We start from the raw sequence: 17,269 nt of genomic DNA, 5'->3' as shown, positions 1-17,269 counted from the left end.
TTCGTCGTCCGTGTAAGTGACGAATATCTTAGGCGGACAAGTGTTAAGTAAAAAAGTAAGTTTTCTCCAAAATTTCCATATTTTTACTAAAAATTGAGTTTTGTTTGACCCGGACTTCCAGAATACACAACCGATTTTAAAAATGTCTTCAAAGACAATTGTTTATGAGAACTTTCGAACAATAAGCCACACCCTAGTGTGCATTCATATACTTTCATGTATGTTAGAGGGTGCTGATAGAGCACCAAGTACTACATCATGCATATGAGAAACGTTATAGACTATTTTTCCATTATGGCTTGAATGCTGTTATTGAATCGCTAAACCCACGTTTAGCATTACAATAGTCACGGTTTAGTGCTCATGGGGAAATCGAATTTATAGAGGAGAAACTCTCGATCCCTTTGATAAAATGTCACATCTGAACTGATAACATCACGGGCGAAAGTCTGTTCCAAATTGTTTTTCGAGAAGGTTCGAACTACTGTTCCGCTGTCACCACAAATCCATCTTGTGTGGCCTATTGATTTTCCCAGAGTGGGTCATTTATTCTGTATAGAACGGGAGTTATGGTTTTCGTCTGAAATCCAAACCTATGCTCGTAAAGGCTCGTGTTTCAGCATTAGCATCAGAGCGAAGAATTTGGAAATCAAATGTATTGTTGAACGTCGGAAATAGAAGATGTTCGTTGAACATGTTAAGAATCGGCAACGATGGAGAGATTGTAGAGCCTCCAGTGCTCAAGTATTCGATTAAAATGCTCAACAAGGTTATTACGAAAGCGAACTTTTTTTTTTCTTTATTAACGTGAATTTTAACACATATGGCTAAACGAAAGCGAGCTTCTGCTTGAACTTCTACTATGAAGATAAGATCTAATCTGCACCAAGCTGTTACGATTCAAGAGAAATGAACGAATCACATATCATGTTCGAGCATGGTTTTCCGACGAAACTGATTAGGCTGGTTTGTGTTACACTCGACAGAAAAAAAATGTCGTTTCAGTCAGAGAAGGTACTGTTTTCAGTACATACAGATATGATTTTTCTTTAGTTTTTATAAACAGACCTCAGATAATGAATCAATACGAAGTTATTGCCATTAAACCTCGGTACTTTTTGAAGTTGCTTCTCCCAATTCTAAGATTTTTTGTAAATGAAGTTGAGTTTGAAATGCTGTTGGCAAACTTTTTACGAAAATCGATATTACAATTGCTACAACAGCATTATTGATATAAGCTTCCGTTCATCAAACTAATCGTCTGGAAATTCTTATTCATAGTTCATGGAAGTTCCAGGTGCATTGCAAAACTTACTGACGATTATAAAAACAAAATGAAAAAATATTGGTCAATGAAACAAGTTTCCATTGTACTATGATGTTATACATCAAAAATCTTTAAACCTATAACACAAAATAAAATGGATTTCCATAATCCGGTTATCAAGTTTATAACCAGAGTTCGATTAACGAACTGATTACCGAATATTCAGCTGTAGGTAAAAAACTAACTATTACCGCAGAAAAAAAAAAGTGTATATGCAAAAGACAAATATAAAATTGCTTGTCTTATTAAGCCAGAGGCCATCCTTAGCCGAATGGTTAGAGTCCGTGGCTAAAAAGCAAAGCCAAGTTGAAGGTGTCTGGGTTCGATTCCCGGTCGGTCCAGGATTTTTTCGTAATGGAAATTTACTGGACTTCCCTGGGCATAGAGTATCATCGTACCTGCACACGATATTCGAATGCGAAAATGGCAACTTTGGCAAAGAAAGCTCTCAGTTAATAACTGTGGAAGTGCTCATAAGAACACTAAGAGGACAGTTCGGTTTTGCGTCGTCCGATTGATTTAGCTGACGGATTCGCGCGTTTTCGTTGCCGGAGAATTTTTTTCCCCCTGTTTTGGAGCGTCTTGCTGGGTAGTGCTTTGTGAAGCCCAAGCAGGACAGTTCGGTTTTGCGTCGTCCGATTGATTTAGCTGACGGATTCGCGCGTTTTCGTTGCCGGAGAATTTTTTCCCCCTGTTTTGGAGCGTCTTGCTGGGTAGTGCTTTGTGAAGCCCAAACAGGACAGTTCGGTTTTGCGTCGTCCGATTGATTTAGCTGACGGATTCGCGCGTTTTCGTTGCCGGAGAATTTTTTCCCCCTGTTTTGGAGCGTCTTGCTGGGTAGTGCTTTGTGAAGCCCAAGCAGGACAGTTCGGTTTTGCGTCGTCCGATTGATTTAGCTGACGGATTCGCGCGTTTTCGTTGCCGGAGAATTTTTTCCCCCTGTTTTGGAGCGTCTTGCTGGGTAGTGCTTCGAGAAGCCCAAGCAGGACAGTTCGGTTTTGCGTCGTCCGATTGATTTAGCTGACGGATTCGCGCGTTTTCGTTGCCGGAGAATTTTTTTCCCCCTGTTTTGGAGCGTCTTGCTGGGTAGTGCTTTGTGAAGCCCAAGCAGGACAGTTCGGTTTTGCGTCGTCCGATTGATTTAGCTGACGGATTCGCGCGTTTTCGTTGCCGGAGAATTTTTTCCCCCTGTTTTGGAGCGTCTTGCTGGGTAGTGCTTCGAGAAGCCCAAGCAGGACAGTTCGGTTTTGCGTCGTCCGATTGATTTAGCTGACGGATTCGCGCGTTTTCGTTGCCGGAGAATTTTTTCCCCCTGTTTTGGAGCGTCTTGCTGGGTAGTGCTTCGAGAAGCCCAAGCAGGACAGTTCGGTTTTGCGTCGTCCGATTGATTTAGCTGACGGATTCGCGCGTTTTCGTTGCCGGAGAATTTTTTTTCCCCCTGTTTTGGAGCGTCTTGCTGGGTAGTGCTTTGTGAAGCCCAAGCAGGACAGTTCGGTTTTGCGTCGTCCGATTGATTTATCTGACGGATTCGCGCGTTTTCGTTGCCGGAGAATTTTTTCCCCCTGTTTTGGAGCGTCTTGCTGGGTAGTGCTTCGAGAAGCCCAAGCAGGACAGTTCGGTTTTGCGTCGTCCGATTGATTTAGCTGACGGATTCGCGCGTTTTCGTTGCCGGAGAATTTTTTCCCCCTGTTTTGGAGCGTCTTGCTGGGTAGTGCTTCGAGAAGCCCAAGCAGGACAGTTCGGTTTTGCGTCGTCCGATTGATTTAGCTGACGGATTCGCGCGTTTTCGTTGCCGGAGAATTTTTTTCCCCCTGTTTTGGAGCGTCTTGCTGGGTAGTGCTTTGTGAAGCCCAAGCAGGACAGTTCGGTTTTGCGTCGTCCGATTGATTTAGCTGACGGATTCGCGCGTTTTCGTTGCCGGAGAATTTTTTCCCCCTGTTTTGGAGCGTCTTGCTGGGTAGTGCTTCGAGAAGCCCAAGCAGGACAGTTCGGTTTTGCGTCGTCCGATTGATTTAGCTGACGGATTCGCGCGTTTTCGTTGCCGGAGAATTTTTTCCCCCTGTTTTGGAGCGTCTTGCTGGGTAGTGCTTCGAGAAGCCCAAGCAGGACAGTTCGGTTTTGCGTCGTCCGATTGATTTAGCTGACGGATTCGCGCGTTTTCGTTGCCGGAGAATTTTTTTCCCCCTGTTTTGGAGCGTCTTGCTGGGTAGTGCTTTGTGAAGCCCAAGCAGGACAGTTCGGTTTTGCGTCGTCCGATTGATTTAGCTGACGGATTCGCGCGTTTTCGTTGCCGGAGAATTTTTTTCCCCCTGTTTTGGAGCGTCTTGCTGGGTAGTGCTTTGTGAAGCCCAAGCAGGACAGTTCGGTTTTGCGTCGTCCGATTGATTTAGCTGACGGATTCGCGCGTTTTCGTTGCCGGAGAATTTTTTTCCCCCTGTTTTGGAGCGTCTTGCTGGGTAGTGCTTTGTGAAGCCCAAGCAGGACAGTTCGGTTTTGCGTCGTCCGATTGATTTAGCTGACGGATTCGCGCGTTTTCGTTGCCGGAGAATTTTTTCCCCCTGTTTTGGAGCGTCTTGCTGGGTAGTGCTTCGAGAAGCCCAAGCAGGACGGTTCGGTTTTGCGTCGTCCGATAGAGTTTGTTGACGGTTTCGCGCGTGTTTTCGTCGCCGGAGATTTTTTTTTTTCCCTTTGTTTTGGAGCGTCTTGCTGGGTACGTATTTGGGAAGGCCCAAGCAAGACGGTTTATTTTCGGGACGCCAAGAAGTTTTGCTGTCAGTGTCAGTTTTGTGTTCAGTCGAGAATGGATGGCCAACTGGTGAGTTCGTTTCATGCTTGTGATAACACATATTTTCTTGAAAGCGTAACTTTTATGTAATATTGAAACAAACTTTGTATGGTTTGTCACTATAGGTGTCGGCATTGTGCTTTTTTCTTATACAATTTGAATATACATATATTTTTCTCTTTTTGACATTATTAAAAATTATCCTTTGAATTGTTCGACATTGTGAATGTTGACGTATTTTCTAAAACTTCTACCATATCGAGACAAAATGCACAGTAATACTCATATGTGGTTTTCAAACAAACTATGTATGGTTCGTCACTACAAGTGTCGGCATTATTCCTGTTTCATATAAGTTAAAATATATACATGTAATTTTCAGTTTTCGTCATTAATAAAAGCGTCTTTTGAATTGTTCGACATTATAGATGTTGACGTAATTTTTCCAAAAACTTCTCGAGACAAAAATACAAAACTAGCTTTAAATACGAGTCGTATATTTCCCCCTTGTCCATGGATCGCATCACCGACCAGAGGTGACTCCCAGATCTTTTCCTTCCTCACTAATAAACACCCTTCCCGTGGTGATTGTGGAGATGCAGAGGTATTCTCGGTCTCTAGAAGCAACAATCATTACACCCTAACATTCCTTCCCCATCCCAACTGACTGTAGGGACTTGGCCGGCGCCGTTATTGATCAATGGTATTAGATCTGCTAAAATTGCACTTCGAGAGTAAGCGGAAACTCCCATCCCTTATTCATTTGGATCGTAGTGCAATTCTTGCCAGTTCCGATCAATCACGGAGTGGCGGCCATTGACATGTGCAGTCAGTTTATGCTGTGCTATGCTATGCTATGCAAAACACCCCTTTCTTTTTACCTTTATTTTTGTAATAAAAAAAACTTTGAATGGTTGGACACTACAAGTGTAGACTTCCGAAAGGTTCACTTTATTCAACAAACTTTGGATGGTTCGTCACTGTAAGTGTCGGCATAAGAATAGGAGTGTTAGGAATGTTTCATTTAGGTATTTGTTCAACAAACTTTGAATGGTTCGTCACCCCAAGTGTCGGCATAATCATGTTTATATCTCACAAATAATTATTTATCATGGTCTAATTGCTTATCAAAGTGAATCCTGTGACCCAACGATCCTCCCCATTAACAAACATCCCTCCCAGTAACCTTTGTGGAGATGCAGAGGCAAACACGGTCTCCAAATAGCAAAGGTTACACACTAACATTCCTTCCCTCAATCCCACCTGACTGCAAGGACGTGGCCGGCGCCGTTATTGACCCTGTATAAATAGAGGCACTGAATTATGCACACTGAAGAAGATTATGGCCAATCCCAGTCAAACTTCTAGTTGATTCTTTGTGCATTTTCACTGACTTCGGTCAATCACGGAATAGCAACCATTGATATGTGTAGTCAGTCTAAGCTAAGCTAAGCTAAGCTAAGCTAAGTGGAAGTGCTCATAAGAACACTAAACTGAAAAGCAGACTCTGTCCCAGTGATAACGTTACTCCAAGAAGAAGAAGAAGATCTATTGAATCCGTAATCTGTTAGATGCGCATTACCTGCCTCTAGCTCTTAGAATATTTGCTTCATTTAACCAGAATGACAAAATATTGACAATCTTGCTCAACTTATGCCGTCAAAGTATATCAATCGAATAAATATGTTCAACATTTCCTCCGACAGTCATAACTGAGTCACATCTAATTGCTATCGGAGCAGAAACTCCCCTGCAATCCAGCGGAGAAAGTCAAACATGTGCTCAAAAAAGCAAACAACACACCATTCCAGGGCCACCATTTTTCCTTCCACCGGCCACCATGCGTCTCCATCGCATTGGGCAATTCAAGTTGCCCTCCCAACACAGAAGAGGCGCGGATGAAAGCCAGTAGGATAGAGAAGAGGTTATCTACCATCCGCGCTCCACTACTGGAAGGCACTTGCAATCCATGTTGCTACGCCGCTTTTAGGTGTGCACGCGGTGCTTCGCAGATCGTTACTATTTGAAAAAAATCTTCATCAAACCTGTGCTCACCAGCAGAACTGTTAAATGTCATGAGTATCACGTGACTTTGATAATTGAATATTGCTAACATCATCTCCTTCCGCGTGGAAAAATTCATCAGAAAAAGCTTTTCTCTGTGACCTTTTCTGAATTACTATCGGTAAATAATATTTGCATATGGTGTAGTTCGTATAGAATAGTAGGGCAAAAGCACCAACTTTCGATCCAGCACTAATTTTCTACCCATCTATACGATTTTGACCTACTTTGTATGAAAATCCAAAAATTGGCACAAGGCTCTTGTTGGTCGAAAATTAGTGCTTTTCCACTATGTCGTAAATCGCTATCGCACCATTATATGACTGCAAACTGCACCAGCGGAATCTATGACATTTGGTCGAAAGACATTTGGTCGAATGACGTTTAGTTGAATGACAATTGGTCGAAAGTACATTTAGTCGAACGGACATTTCGTCGAATTGACATTTGGTCGAAAAGGTGTGGTTGCATTCGACCAAATGTCATTCGACGAAATGTCCTAAAGCCGCACCAGCGTAATAAGAAATGTTTCACAAAATCGCACATATCTTTTGATTAAAAAACATACCCATCCACATATTTGTTGTAAAGCTTGCCTTTCCAATGTATCAAACACTATGAAAACCTGTAGTTGTGAACATCATGGAAAATTCAGGTTTTCCGATGAAATCCAATATTTTTTATTATTATTTATAAAGACACTTTATCACATTCGTGTCAGAAAATCCAATATGGCGGCTAAATTTAATATAACCTATGTTCCTATGTTTCTCTTTACAAAAACACATTATTCTTAAGGGGTTGTCCAAGAAATTCCTGACTTATGGTGGTTTTGATAAGCCAAGAATTGTCAAAAATGGAAAGGTCCTCAAACACGGTTTATAACTGCCGAGGGATCTATCAACTTGGCCATGCAGTGTCTCTACTTGCTCAACCGGCGCTTGCGAACAAGCATTAATTTGAGCATTTTGAAAGACCAAATGTGAATAGTGTGCTGGTCTCAGCGATAATTACTCACTATGATTGATTTTTCGTTTTATAGCAACGATCAATATTTTGAGGCAGATTACAACCCACTTGTGTGTGTCCCACTTGTCCTGCCCCGCAGAGCGTTATAGTCATTTGCTTAAACATTTTTCTTAAGTCTTCAACATTTAATAACGATCACTTCCCTGTCATATCAACATCAGTAAATATAAACTGACTGAGCCATTAAACCATTGAAAAATATTTGTATTTGGAAATTACATTGAACAACTTGTTGAACTGTCATTTGTTAAGGTTCCATTTGTCCCGGGGTACCTTAACAATTAACTAAACAAACCAACGTTGAACTAAGCCAGACCTGTGATTAGAAAAAAAATCTATAAATCTGTGCTCACCAAATACACCATTTTGGTGAGCACAGATTTGATGGAGATTTTTTTTTTCTAATAGTAACGGTCTTAGAAGCACCGTGGCGTGTAGAATGGCATGGGTCGCCGCAAAGCTAGGGACGAGACAAAAATCCACTCGAAGCGGCCTTTCTGTTTTGTCCGCCCCGCCCGCAAATAGCAAGCGCAAGAATCCGCAGCACCGACAGAACCGACCCGGGAAGGCGGTTCGATGTGTTCGCCTGCTGCTGGATTGCGTTACCCCGCGAGAGAGCTTCTGTTCAGCAGTCGGTATCCGGTTACATTGCCAGTTGGATGGACACATTTTTCGGTTCTCCTCCCGGTGGATGATTTCTGCAGCTGCTGTAGTGTGCATTCTTTGTTTTGCTGCTCTGTACGATTTGCAATACGCCCCCTTATTTGTTACGGGGGGCCAAGTGTCGAGTAGTTGGGACGTACAGTAATACAAAGCACCGGGTCAACACGTGACAATCGGTACAAGTCATAGTTCGGTACAAGTCCTTGGTAGATATGCGCGACAGTGGAATGTGGGGACGTCCTTGAGCAGTGTGCCAGAGAATTCTCACTTTCGTCCAGCATGAAGGTTTCGTTGGCATCGTTGTCGTTCCTTGGATAACTCGTGCAGCATCACAATTTACATCTTCTTTCGCAGTGAGTACCCATCAGGGTAGAGCGCAGGGAAGGGGGAACATGAATGTGCTTTACCCCAGATCTTCTCTGAGCTATGATTCTTCATGTTTGAGTTCGTTATGATTTAACTTACTTTTGGGATTCAGGATAAGGTAACGCAAACTGTCAAAGAAATCATGTGGGTCATATTTGAAAGAACCGTTTCGAGAGGACAAGCCGTTCAATTTTCTAACACAGCTAATAAAATTATATAGCAGTTATTACTGACATTGCTGAGACGATGTAAATCGTCCAATGAAGTCGTTTTTACATGTTATTATAACAATTTTTATGTAATTTTGCGTGATAACTATAACGCGGCTGATGTGCAGCGAAAACGACGTGAAATTACATTTTTCTGCTGTGTATTTCCAATACGATAAGAAAGACCAACAAGTGCTAAAGAAGATATGATCTTCGCCTATAAGTGCTTCCAAGTCGGATTGGTGGCTGATGGGCGAGATGGGTGGACTGGAGTGGGCTGCAGCAGATTCAGTGATTCCAATTTGCTTGTTTCATTTCGTTGTCTCCTTACGTCTTCTAAATGCGCTATCACGCGAACGAGTGTTTATTTTTGGAACAAATGTGTATACGCGGCGTCGTCATCGTCGTCGTCATCGTCCGACATCGAGGGATTATTGTTGCACAGTTCCGTCCCCGCCGGGTGCCGTGCTTCAACGGCCATATCGATTTCTCATTATTACTGAACTTCGGATAGTATTTAAGCGGGAACAACAAAACACTGGCTGCCTGCCACTGACTGGCGCTAGATCCTATAGTTATGTGCATCGCGCGTTGACGTAATTCACGAAGGCAGTAAGGGAAGACGGGGTAATATGCTCATACTTTTGATGTGCAAGTTGGAAAATGTTTTTCCGTGAAGGGCGTTCAAATAGATGGAGACATCTTATGAAATAATCGAATTTGTCTGAAATATGGTTTATAGGGCCTTCCTTAGCCGAAGCCATGCTGAAGATATCTGGGTTCGACTCCCGGTCGGTTCAGAATCTATTCGTAAAGGAAATTTCATTGACTTCCCTGTGCAAAGAGTATCATTGTACTTGCCACACGATATACAAATGCGAAAATGGAAACTTTGGCAAAGAAAGCTCTCAGTTAATAACTGTGAAAGTGTTCATTGAACACTAAGCTGAGAAGCAGGCTTTGCCCCAGTGAGGACGTAATGCCAAACAGAAGAATATGTGTTATCTCGTAGATATTGCAGGGGCGCATTTAATCCCAAACGGGGCATTTTACACCTAGCTCACCTATATTGTATCCAATACACAGGAGGTAGCTACTACGGTGCAGGGAAAGCTGCTTCCGATGATAGGAGATTGTGGAAACCCTAGCGATTGATTTTTATTCTCGTTATCATCGGCTGAAATTGGTTCTCCTCCCACCAGTTTGGTATGTCGTGATTCTTATTGAATTCCGTGTACTGACAACGAACATCGCGCTTTACCTGCACGATTCGATTGATATATCATGTACAAAGAGGCTGTCCATAAACCACGTGGCCATGTTCTCAAATTTTCAGACCCAATTCTTCTTCTTCTATCTGACGTTACGCCCTAACTGGAAGAGAGCCTGCTTCTCAGCTTGATGTTTTTATGAGTACTTCCACAATTTTCAACTAGGAGCTGTTTTGTCAATTGGCCATTTTCGCATATGTATATCGTATGGCCCCTGAGAACTCGAGTAAATTTCCTTTTCAAATAGATTCCACTGGTGAGATTCGAATCCACGCCCTTCAGCTTGGTCTTGCTTAATAGCTTCGCGTTTACTGTTACGGCTATTTGGGCCCGTCTCTCTACCCCCATAAATGATCACGTGGTTTGTTGACGATCCCGAAGCAGAGTATTCGACTGAATTTTAATGCAGTAGGATTACATTCAATTTCTTTCGAAGGAACTGATTTTTCTTTTGTTGTATGGGATTACCCACCAAAAATCGGCCATAATTGATTTCCAATCAGGTTGTACCACCCTCCACTTTGTATGAGAGTTAACTGTACACGATGAATGGCCACATTTCATTTCTTCCCGGCTCCGCATTCAATTGAATTTATTTGTTGTATGTATGTGATTTTGGTCTATCATAAGCTTATTATAAGCTAAATATAAGTTATACATTGAAAACAGTGCAGTGTCGGTTGTGCATAGTTTAATGAAGCTAAGAGTGAGCTAAAAAAAACCTGAGGAGTAGATTTTCTTTACTAGTTCTAAGTAGTAATTCAACCATTCCATGAAAAATCGATCTAGTGGGTCATCGAATTCCGTGAAAATTTGCCGTTTTGTTCCTTATCCGAAATAACGTTACACGTGTTTTTAGATTTTTTGATTAGGGTGACCATTTCCAAAATAGGGTGACCAGAAAAATCGCGACTTCAAAAAACTTTTATTTGAAAATCATAACTTTTGAATCGCTTGACCGATTTTCAAATTTCTTGAACGAAATGAAAGCTAAAAAAAATTGACTTTCTAAAAAATATATAAAATTTCACGAAAATTGTTATTTTACATGAAAAAATATCAAAAATATCCGTTTTTTCGTGTTTTGAAGGCCTTGGGACCAAAGGGGCTATTGCTGGTCTCATTTTTTCTTGAAAGTTCAGAATATTTTACGTTTTTAAGATATATATTTTTGTAAATAAAAAATTAAGTCATTTTTTGTCGGCACACACTGTAGGTCTCAGCGCATTAGATTTAAAAAATCATTGTCATCATCAACACCCTGAAAAAAAATGCATGAAAAAAATAAAAACATTTCTAGTTTTTTAGCCTTTTTTATTTTTTTGGCTTATTTTCGGTTCTGGGACCAAAATGGGTATTACTGTTTTTATTTTTCTAGAAATTCAGAAAATTTTACGTATACGTAAACTTTCAGCGATGTATGCTCTTTAGTTTTTGAGGTATATTTTTTTGAAAAAATATCTCAAATATGAGTTTTTATTTATTTTTTTTTTTGAAATGTTCAAATCTTAAGCTTTCATTCCAGCTACAGTGTGTGCCGATAAAAAATGACTGTTTTTTATGTTCAAACGCAAAAACGATGTCGCTGAAAATTTTCTGAACTTTCCAGGAGAAATTAGAAAAGCAATAGCCCCTTGGATCCCGGGGCCTTTAAAACACGAAAAAACGGAAATTTTGTTTTTTTTTTCATGTAAAAAAACATTCATTGTGAAATTTTCTGGAAAATCTTTAGTTTTCATTTTGTTCAAGAAAATTGAAAATTGGTCAAGCGCAGTGAATCAATTGTCACCCAACATACAGCAACAAAGACATTGTCACCTCCTGTTCTTGTTGCAACAATTTTATTCCGCAATATGAATTTATCATCACTTGAACAGAATATGACAAAGATCGATCACCACGTGCGCAGCGATTTTCTGGGCTTCGCATTACAATTTTCTAGAACTTTCTCTGTGTTGGTTAACATTGACACATAATCAAACAGCATCCATAAAGCAAATTTAGTTTTATGTTCAAAATAACTGATTAATCGCGAGTTGAAAAGTTTGCAACAATGTTGCGCTCTGTGATTGTCATGACAATTTTGCTTTGGATTGTGTCATTATACGCAACAGTTGACACAAACGGTTGTGAGCGAGCTTGCTTTGTTGTTTGTTTTTCGTCTATTTTGATGATAATTTGATTCACTGGTCAAGCGATTCATAAGTTATGAATTTTTCAAAAAAAATAAAATTTTCGCAAAGTTAATCAAAAAATCCAAAAACACGTGTATCCTTATTTCGGATAAGGAAAAAAATAGCAAATTTTCATGGAATTCGGTGACCCACTATATCGGTTTTTCAAGGAATGGCTGTATAGCGATTTACATACACATAAATGAAATATTTTAATACATACGCTGTAAATGGTAATATGAAATTCTGGGATAAGGTTGCAAATTTTCGACAGTGTTTATGAATAACTCTCTATTGTTATCCATTTCGTACAGAAAATCGAAAAAGTAGCAAATGGATTATTCAATACTGTAGTGCAATCTAACGGTCTCGAATATTTTGGTCATTCAATTTCAACACAAATTTTTCCACCAGTGCTAACCGTTGTTTGTTTGCTTTTATCGATGGAAACCATTTTCAAGGTGCACACTTAAAATGCTTCACACTACGCTTCTGAAAATTGATGAGGGGAATAGTTCCAATGAATTAGCTGAAACAGATAGTTTCTAATCGTATGTTAGTATAAATATTTTTCACACAAGTTCTGAAAATATTACGCATCAATAATATCAAGTAAAACGTTTCTTCAACAGTTGATTGTTTCTGTTTCACATAAAATGTATAATATTATCAGCGTGACTAAATAATGACCACACACTTCTAGGCATACCCGGATTATTTTGATGAAAATTTGAGTTTGACAGCAGCCTGGCTGCTTGTTGATATCCAGTTCGCACCCCCCAGCTTATGACCAAGTATTAATTTTCGGGGCTTCTCCACAGAAATAGCTGCTCTTTTTTACCTCCAATACAATGTAGATGATATGGCGAATGGTTGAAATTGCATTATAAGAAATCTGGTTGTATCATATAACGACAACCTGTCAAATTTCTGTTCCTAAGAATATTCCTATTCTTGTTAATCCTTGATTGATGCTTTTTTACTAGTTCGTCTCTTTGAGGCTCAATTGCGTTTAAGGATTTACGAAGCTGGAATTAATTTGTTTTGTATTTTATTATGTACTGTTCATTAGCTTTTGCAGTTTAAAATTAATATATGATGGAGTCAGAGTACTCGTGGCAACTCGAAGTTAGTTTATTATATAAGGAGGGCATGGTAGGGATGGTAGGGAACACAAGCGAATTAAACAAACGAAGAAAATCGTAAATTGCGACCATATAAATGAAATCGCGAGTGCCCAACACTTCTCTAACTGGAGCATTTGATTACAAGGGTATCCAAAAGTTGCGCTCTGGAGACATTGCCAAACAACGTGGTCGATGTCATCATAACCGGAACCAACAAATATTGCTTATTGCGAATTAATTAATTAATATGAATCCTATGCAAATGTGCTTCTAGCGAGCAGTGTTGTTAGCAATCACGGTAGTCGACACGTTATTGTTAAAATTTGACAGATTTTGCTTTCAGCATTCAAGCACGAAAGAAAAATGTCAATTGAATTTAGCTGATCATGATGGCGTCACCATAAAATGTTACGGTTATGTTTATTGCTATCATTTGTCATAATAAGATCTGATTTTGTTGTATTCGTGTCACATTCGACATAACAAGAAAGATTGAGCTATTCTTGTAGTTTATAATAGGATAATTCTGAAATTTATCCACAATTCATGATATATGAAAATGTCGTTTCAGACGACATTCATTTCAGTTTCTCGATGTTCATTTTACTGCTCGTGAACTGTGTGAGAGGTGATGATAGCGGATGAGTGTAGAACAATCATTTGACCGCTGACCATGGAAGCAAAACGAACGTCGCGAAAAATATCGAATGTTCACATCACTGCTAGCGAGTAATTGTTGGACATAAGTCTTGACATCACGCGGATTTTAGGATGTTTCAAGCTACTTTTCGAAACAATTTGCACGCTTTATCTGTAGAATTCTTCAGTTGGACCTTCACTGTTATTTGCTTAAAGTTTATTTAAATTGAGTCATGTACCAAAAATTATTACACTTGACAGTTAAAGTTAGCCATAACCCTAGACACAAAACGAACGTATCATTTTTCCCCAGAAGAAGACGCCATACCAGCGTCGAAACGTCGGGTTAAATAATAAAACTCGTTTTTAACAAAAAAGACTGCGTTGTCGATATTTCATCAATCGTAAAGAGAACTTAACGTACTGAATGAAAAAAATATCATCATTGAAAATGTTTCTATCATTAATCTCACCTTCCTCAGCGCTCACCTTTGCGAGAGAGTCCGCCGTCTTATTGCCACAAATTAAGTAATAAGAGGGGACCCACACAAAGGTAGTCTTGTATGATCTTTCGAATAGTGCACACATCTGCTCTCTTATTTTTGTAAGAAAGTAAGGATGCATGTTTTTCAAGTTTCATCCACCAAAGTGCCCCACTGAGGCTATCCGAAAATATAAAGAAGCGGTCTGAGGGCATGTTTGCGAATAAACAGTTAATCAAACACATCAGTATTGAGACTGATAGAATCTATTTATTCATTATTTTTTTGGCTTCAACTCTTTCATCTGGACTTCCTTGAATTCCTCCGGATTGTGAAGGAATTTGGGGTCATGCACAAATTACGTCACGCTGCGAGGGGGGGGGGAGGGGGTCAAAAAAGTTGAAATTTAGCGTGACATAATTTGTGTACCATCCCTTTACAAAGGTTCACGATAAATACATTTTGTCATTGTGACTTGAATTTACATTTAAGAAGATCACTCTCCGTGGCTTTCTGAATGTTTTAAAAAATATAACTGCCACTGCGCTAGACGAAAACCATAAATACGATTGCATCAAGCTGCTTCCACCTAGCAGAAACTCGATTTCAAAGTATTCTCGTATGCACTTAAATCCGACGCCAATCAAATTGAACCGGCTCGTAAAACGACGTAGTCTACCGTAGAGACTATCGAGAGGAGGCATAGAAGCGCTAAAACAAAGAAATTCTGAAACACGCTCCGCACTCACTGGGGACACACAAAACTGCCGGCAGCAATCTCGTTCCACAAGTGTGTCGAAAGAACATTATTTCGGAAAGGACAACTCCACCGAAAAGCTCCGCATGCTGCTCTCGGAAAGCTCCGTGAGGGAGAGTGGAGGCGGCACTGTAAAGTCAGGTGAAATTGATCACTTTCCTGCAAAAGGAGAATTAAAATCAATATATTCTATGCAAAATTCGTGTTTGGAATGGTAATGACAGACATTGACAAACTTCAGATACTGAACAAGGACAGCCTGAAAGTGTGAAATATATCTATGGAAATGATTTTGTCATCAAAATTCGTTGAAACTATTGAATTTCTGTTTAACATCTAGGAATTATCTTGCAAATTATCTACATTTAGGCTTTCTACGTGCTATTCTTGAAATTTGATTATTTATTTTGCCCATAAGATGAATTGGCAAGAACTCAGCAAGCATAGTCAAGTGAGAAGCATTTTTTTGAATCAAACAATCAACCTATCGAAACATGATGAATTTTATCCTGAAATGGATTAACCGATTTTATTGTTTTAAACATTATTTTGAGGATTACTTAAAATAACTTTTGAAAGAAAATTTCAATGAATGAGTCAATAGGGCTCATGGTCATACTATGTTTTGGCAACGTTAAGGAAAACAGACATGACAAACCGTAGAAACTGATCAATTTTACCTGAAATTATGGTACCATAGCTTGCGATTGTTTCAGAACTGTATCCTTTGTCGCAAGGTGAACAAATGCTTGCTGCTTCGTGAGCAATCACTGGACTGAAAAAAGTGCTAGATTTTTTTTTGTTGTGTGTGGAGAGGACAAAACTGTGCCTGACTAAGATTGTACCCAGCGGACCAAAAGTGTAAGAGTAGCACTCATCCGGGCAATAGCCGTGGATGCTTTTGTCATGGGAAACAGCCAGCTGATGCCGAGGTGTGCTGCTGAATTTGATTGTTTATGACTTTAATACAAATGTTTTTGAAAGCAGCTGTATGTATGCGTACTCTTTAAAAACACATTAAGTTGTAGTACATTTTTATCCTTATCAGAATAACGGCAAGTGTGTATGTCTTTAAACGTCTTCAAAGATCTTAAAGATTTCTGGTACTGTAATACAATAATTCAGACTTGAAAGATGTTCTTGAAAAACAAAATAAAATCATAAGGTCGCTTGTTCCTTCACTCTCATCTCACGTCGTAAATCAGCCGTCCCAAAGTCACTTCCCATCAGCAATCCTTTTAGATAGAATTACTCTCCTTGCTGGGAGCTGGATGGATTGCACCACCAACCCATCCCACCGACTTTGAACCGTAGAATCGATTTTTTCTCTGTCATCATAAAATCACCATCACACTGACTGTCTTTGGCGCGTCTTTCCAGCTCAATCAACTTCAATCTCAGCAAGCGACACCGACGACGTCTTTTTCTTCTTCGTCTTCTTTTTTTGCATTACGTTCCTATTGGGACAGAGCCTGCTTCCCAGCTTAGTGTTCTAAAGGCACATCCACACTTATTAACTGAAAGCCTTCTTTGCCAAAGTTGCCATTTTCGCATTCGTATATCATGTATCACAGGCACGACATTACTCTATGTACAAGGAAGTCTGAGAAATTTCCATTACGAAAAGAACAGGACTGACACGGAATCGAACCCAGACACCTTCAGCATGGCTCTGCTTGGTAGCCGCTGACGTTACCACTAGACTAACGAAGGCTACCGTCATTGCCTTGCCCATCATCGTCAACCGGCGACATGTTTGCACCGCCAAGCCATCTTTCCGGTAGCGTGTGGCCGCCTCCAGGTGATTCATCGGAGGTGAAACCTGATTACCGAGATAAGACGCAACCTCTCCCTGGCCCAACATCTCAAGACGGTGATGGTGAGGATGCTGTGTCGTCATATTTGCTGCTACTGTTCCCCGTCATGTCACGCAACTGGAAGTGATTGAAGTTCGGCGTGACGGCAGCCCAGAAAGATCAGCTTAGTTGAGTAAGCAAAAAGTTCGTCAGAAACTGTAAACATGAGATTTGTTTTATCTAGGCAGCGGAGCTCAGTCTGTGATCGATAAAGTTGGGAAGTTGATTGAGTAAAGTAGGATTTAAACCATCCTGCTCAACATGTACGCATTTTACTGAAAGTTTATTATACATGAATAACTTTTTTACGTTCATCGTGTTCAGAATTCCCCAAATGATTACCAATTACGATTGATGATCTGATAGCCTAGGGAGAAGACGTTTCATTTAAGGTGAAGATGCATCGAAGTCAAACCTCAAATTTTCAGGAGCACAAGATAACCAGACAGCGGCTTGAGCTCAAAACCTAATGGATTGGTCACACGTTGGTGGTGACCAATCGATTACGATTTCAGTTTGA

General features: G+C 40.2%; 1 protein-coding gene across 13 annotated transcripts in view; it reads left to right on the top strand.

Moving 5' to 3' along the window:
• Positions 1 to 17,269, top strand: part of LOC5564681 (afadin) — a 331,635-nt gene that overhangs the window by 213,628 nt on the left and 100,738 nt on the right. Inside the window, exon 1 of one of the 13 annotated variants that reach the window (XM_021837301.1) lies at positions 7,840 to 8,221. The exons of the other annotated variants lie outside the window; for them this stretch is intronic. The gene's annotated coding sequence lies outside the window, so the exon portion shown is untranslated. Of the gene's footprint in view, positions 1 to 7,839; positions 8,222 to 17,269 lie in introns of those variants that run through there. 13 annotated transcript variants of the gene reach the window in all.

The sequence above is a fragment of the Aedes aegypti genome, chromosome 1 (assembly GCF_002204515.2).
Source record: "Aedes aegypti strain LVP_AGWG chromosome 1, AaegL5.0 Primary Assembly, whole genome shotgun sequence".
NCBI lineage: Eukaryota > Metazoa > Arthropoda > Insecta > Diptera > Culicidae > Aedes > Aedes aegypti.
The sequence above is the reverse complement of the archived record's forward strand: the minus strand, read 5'-3'. Positions and strand labels throughout refer to the sequence as shown.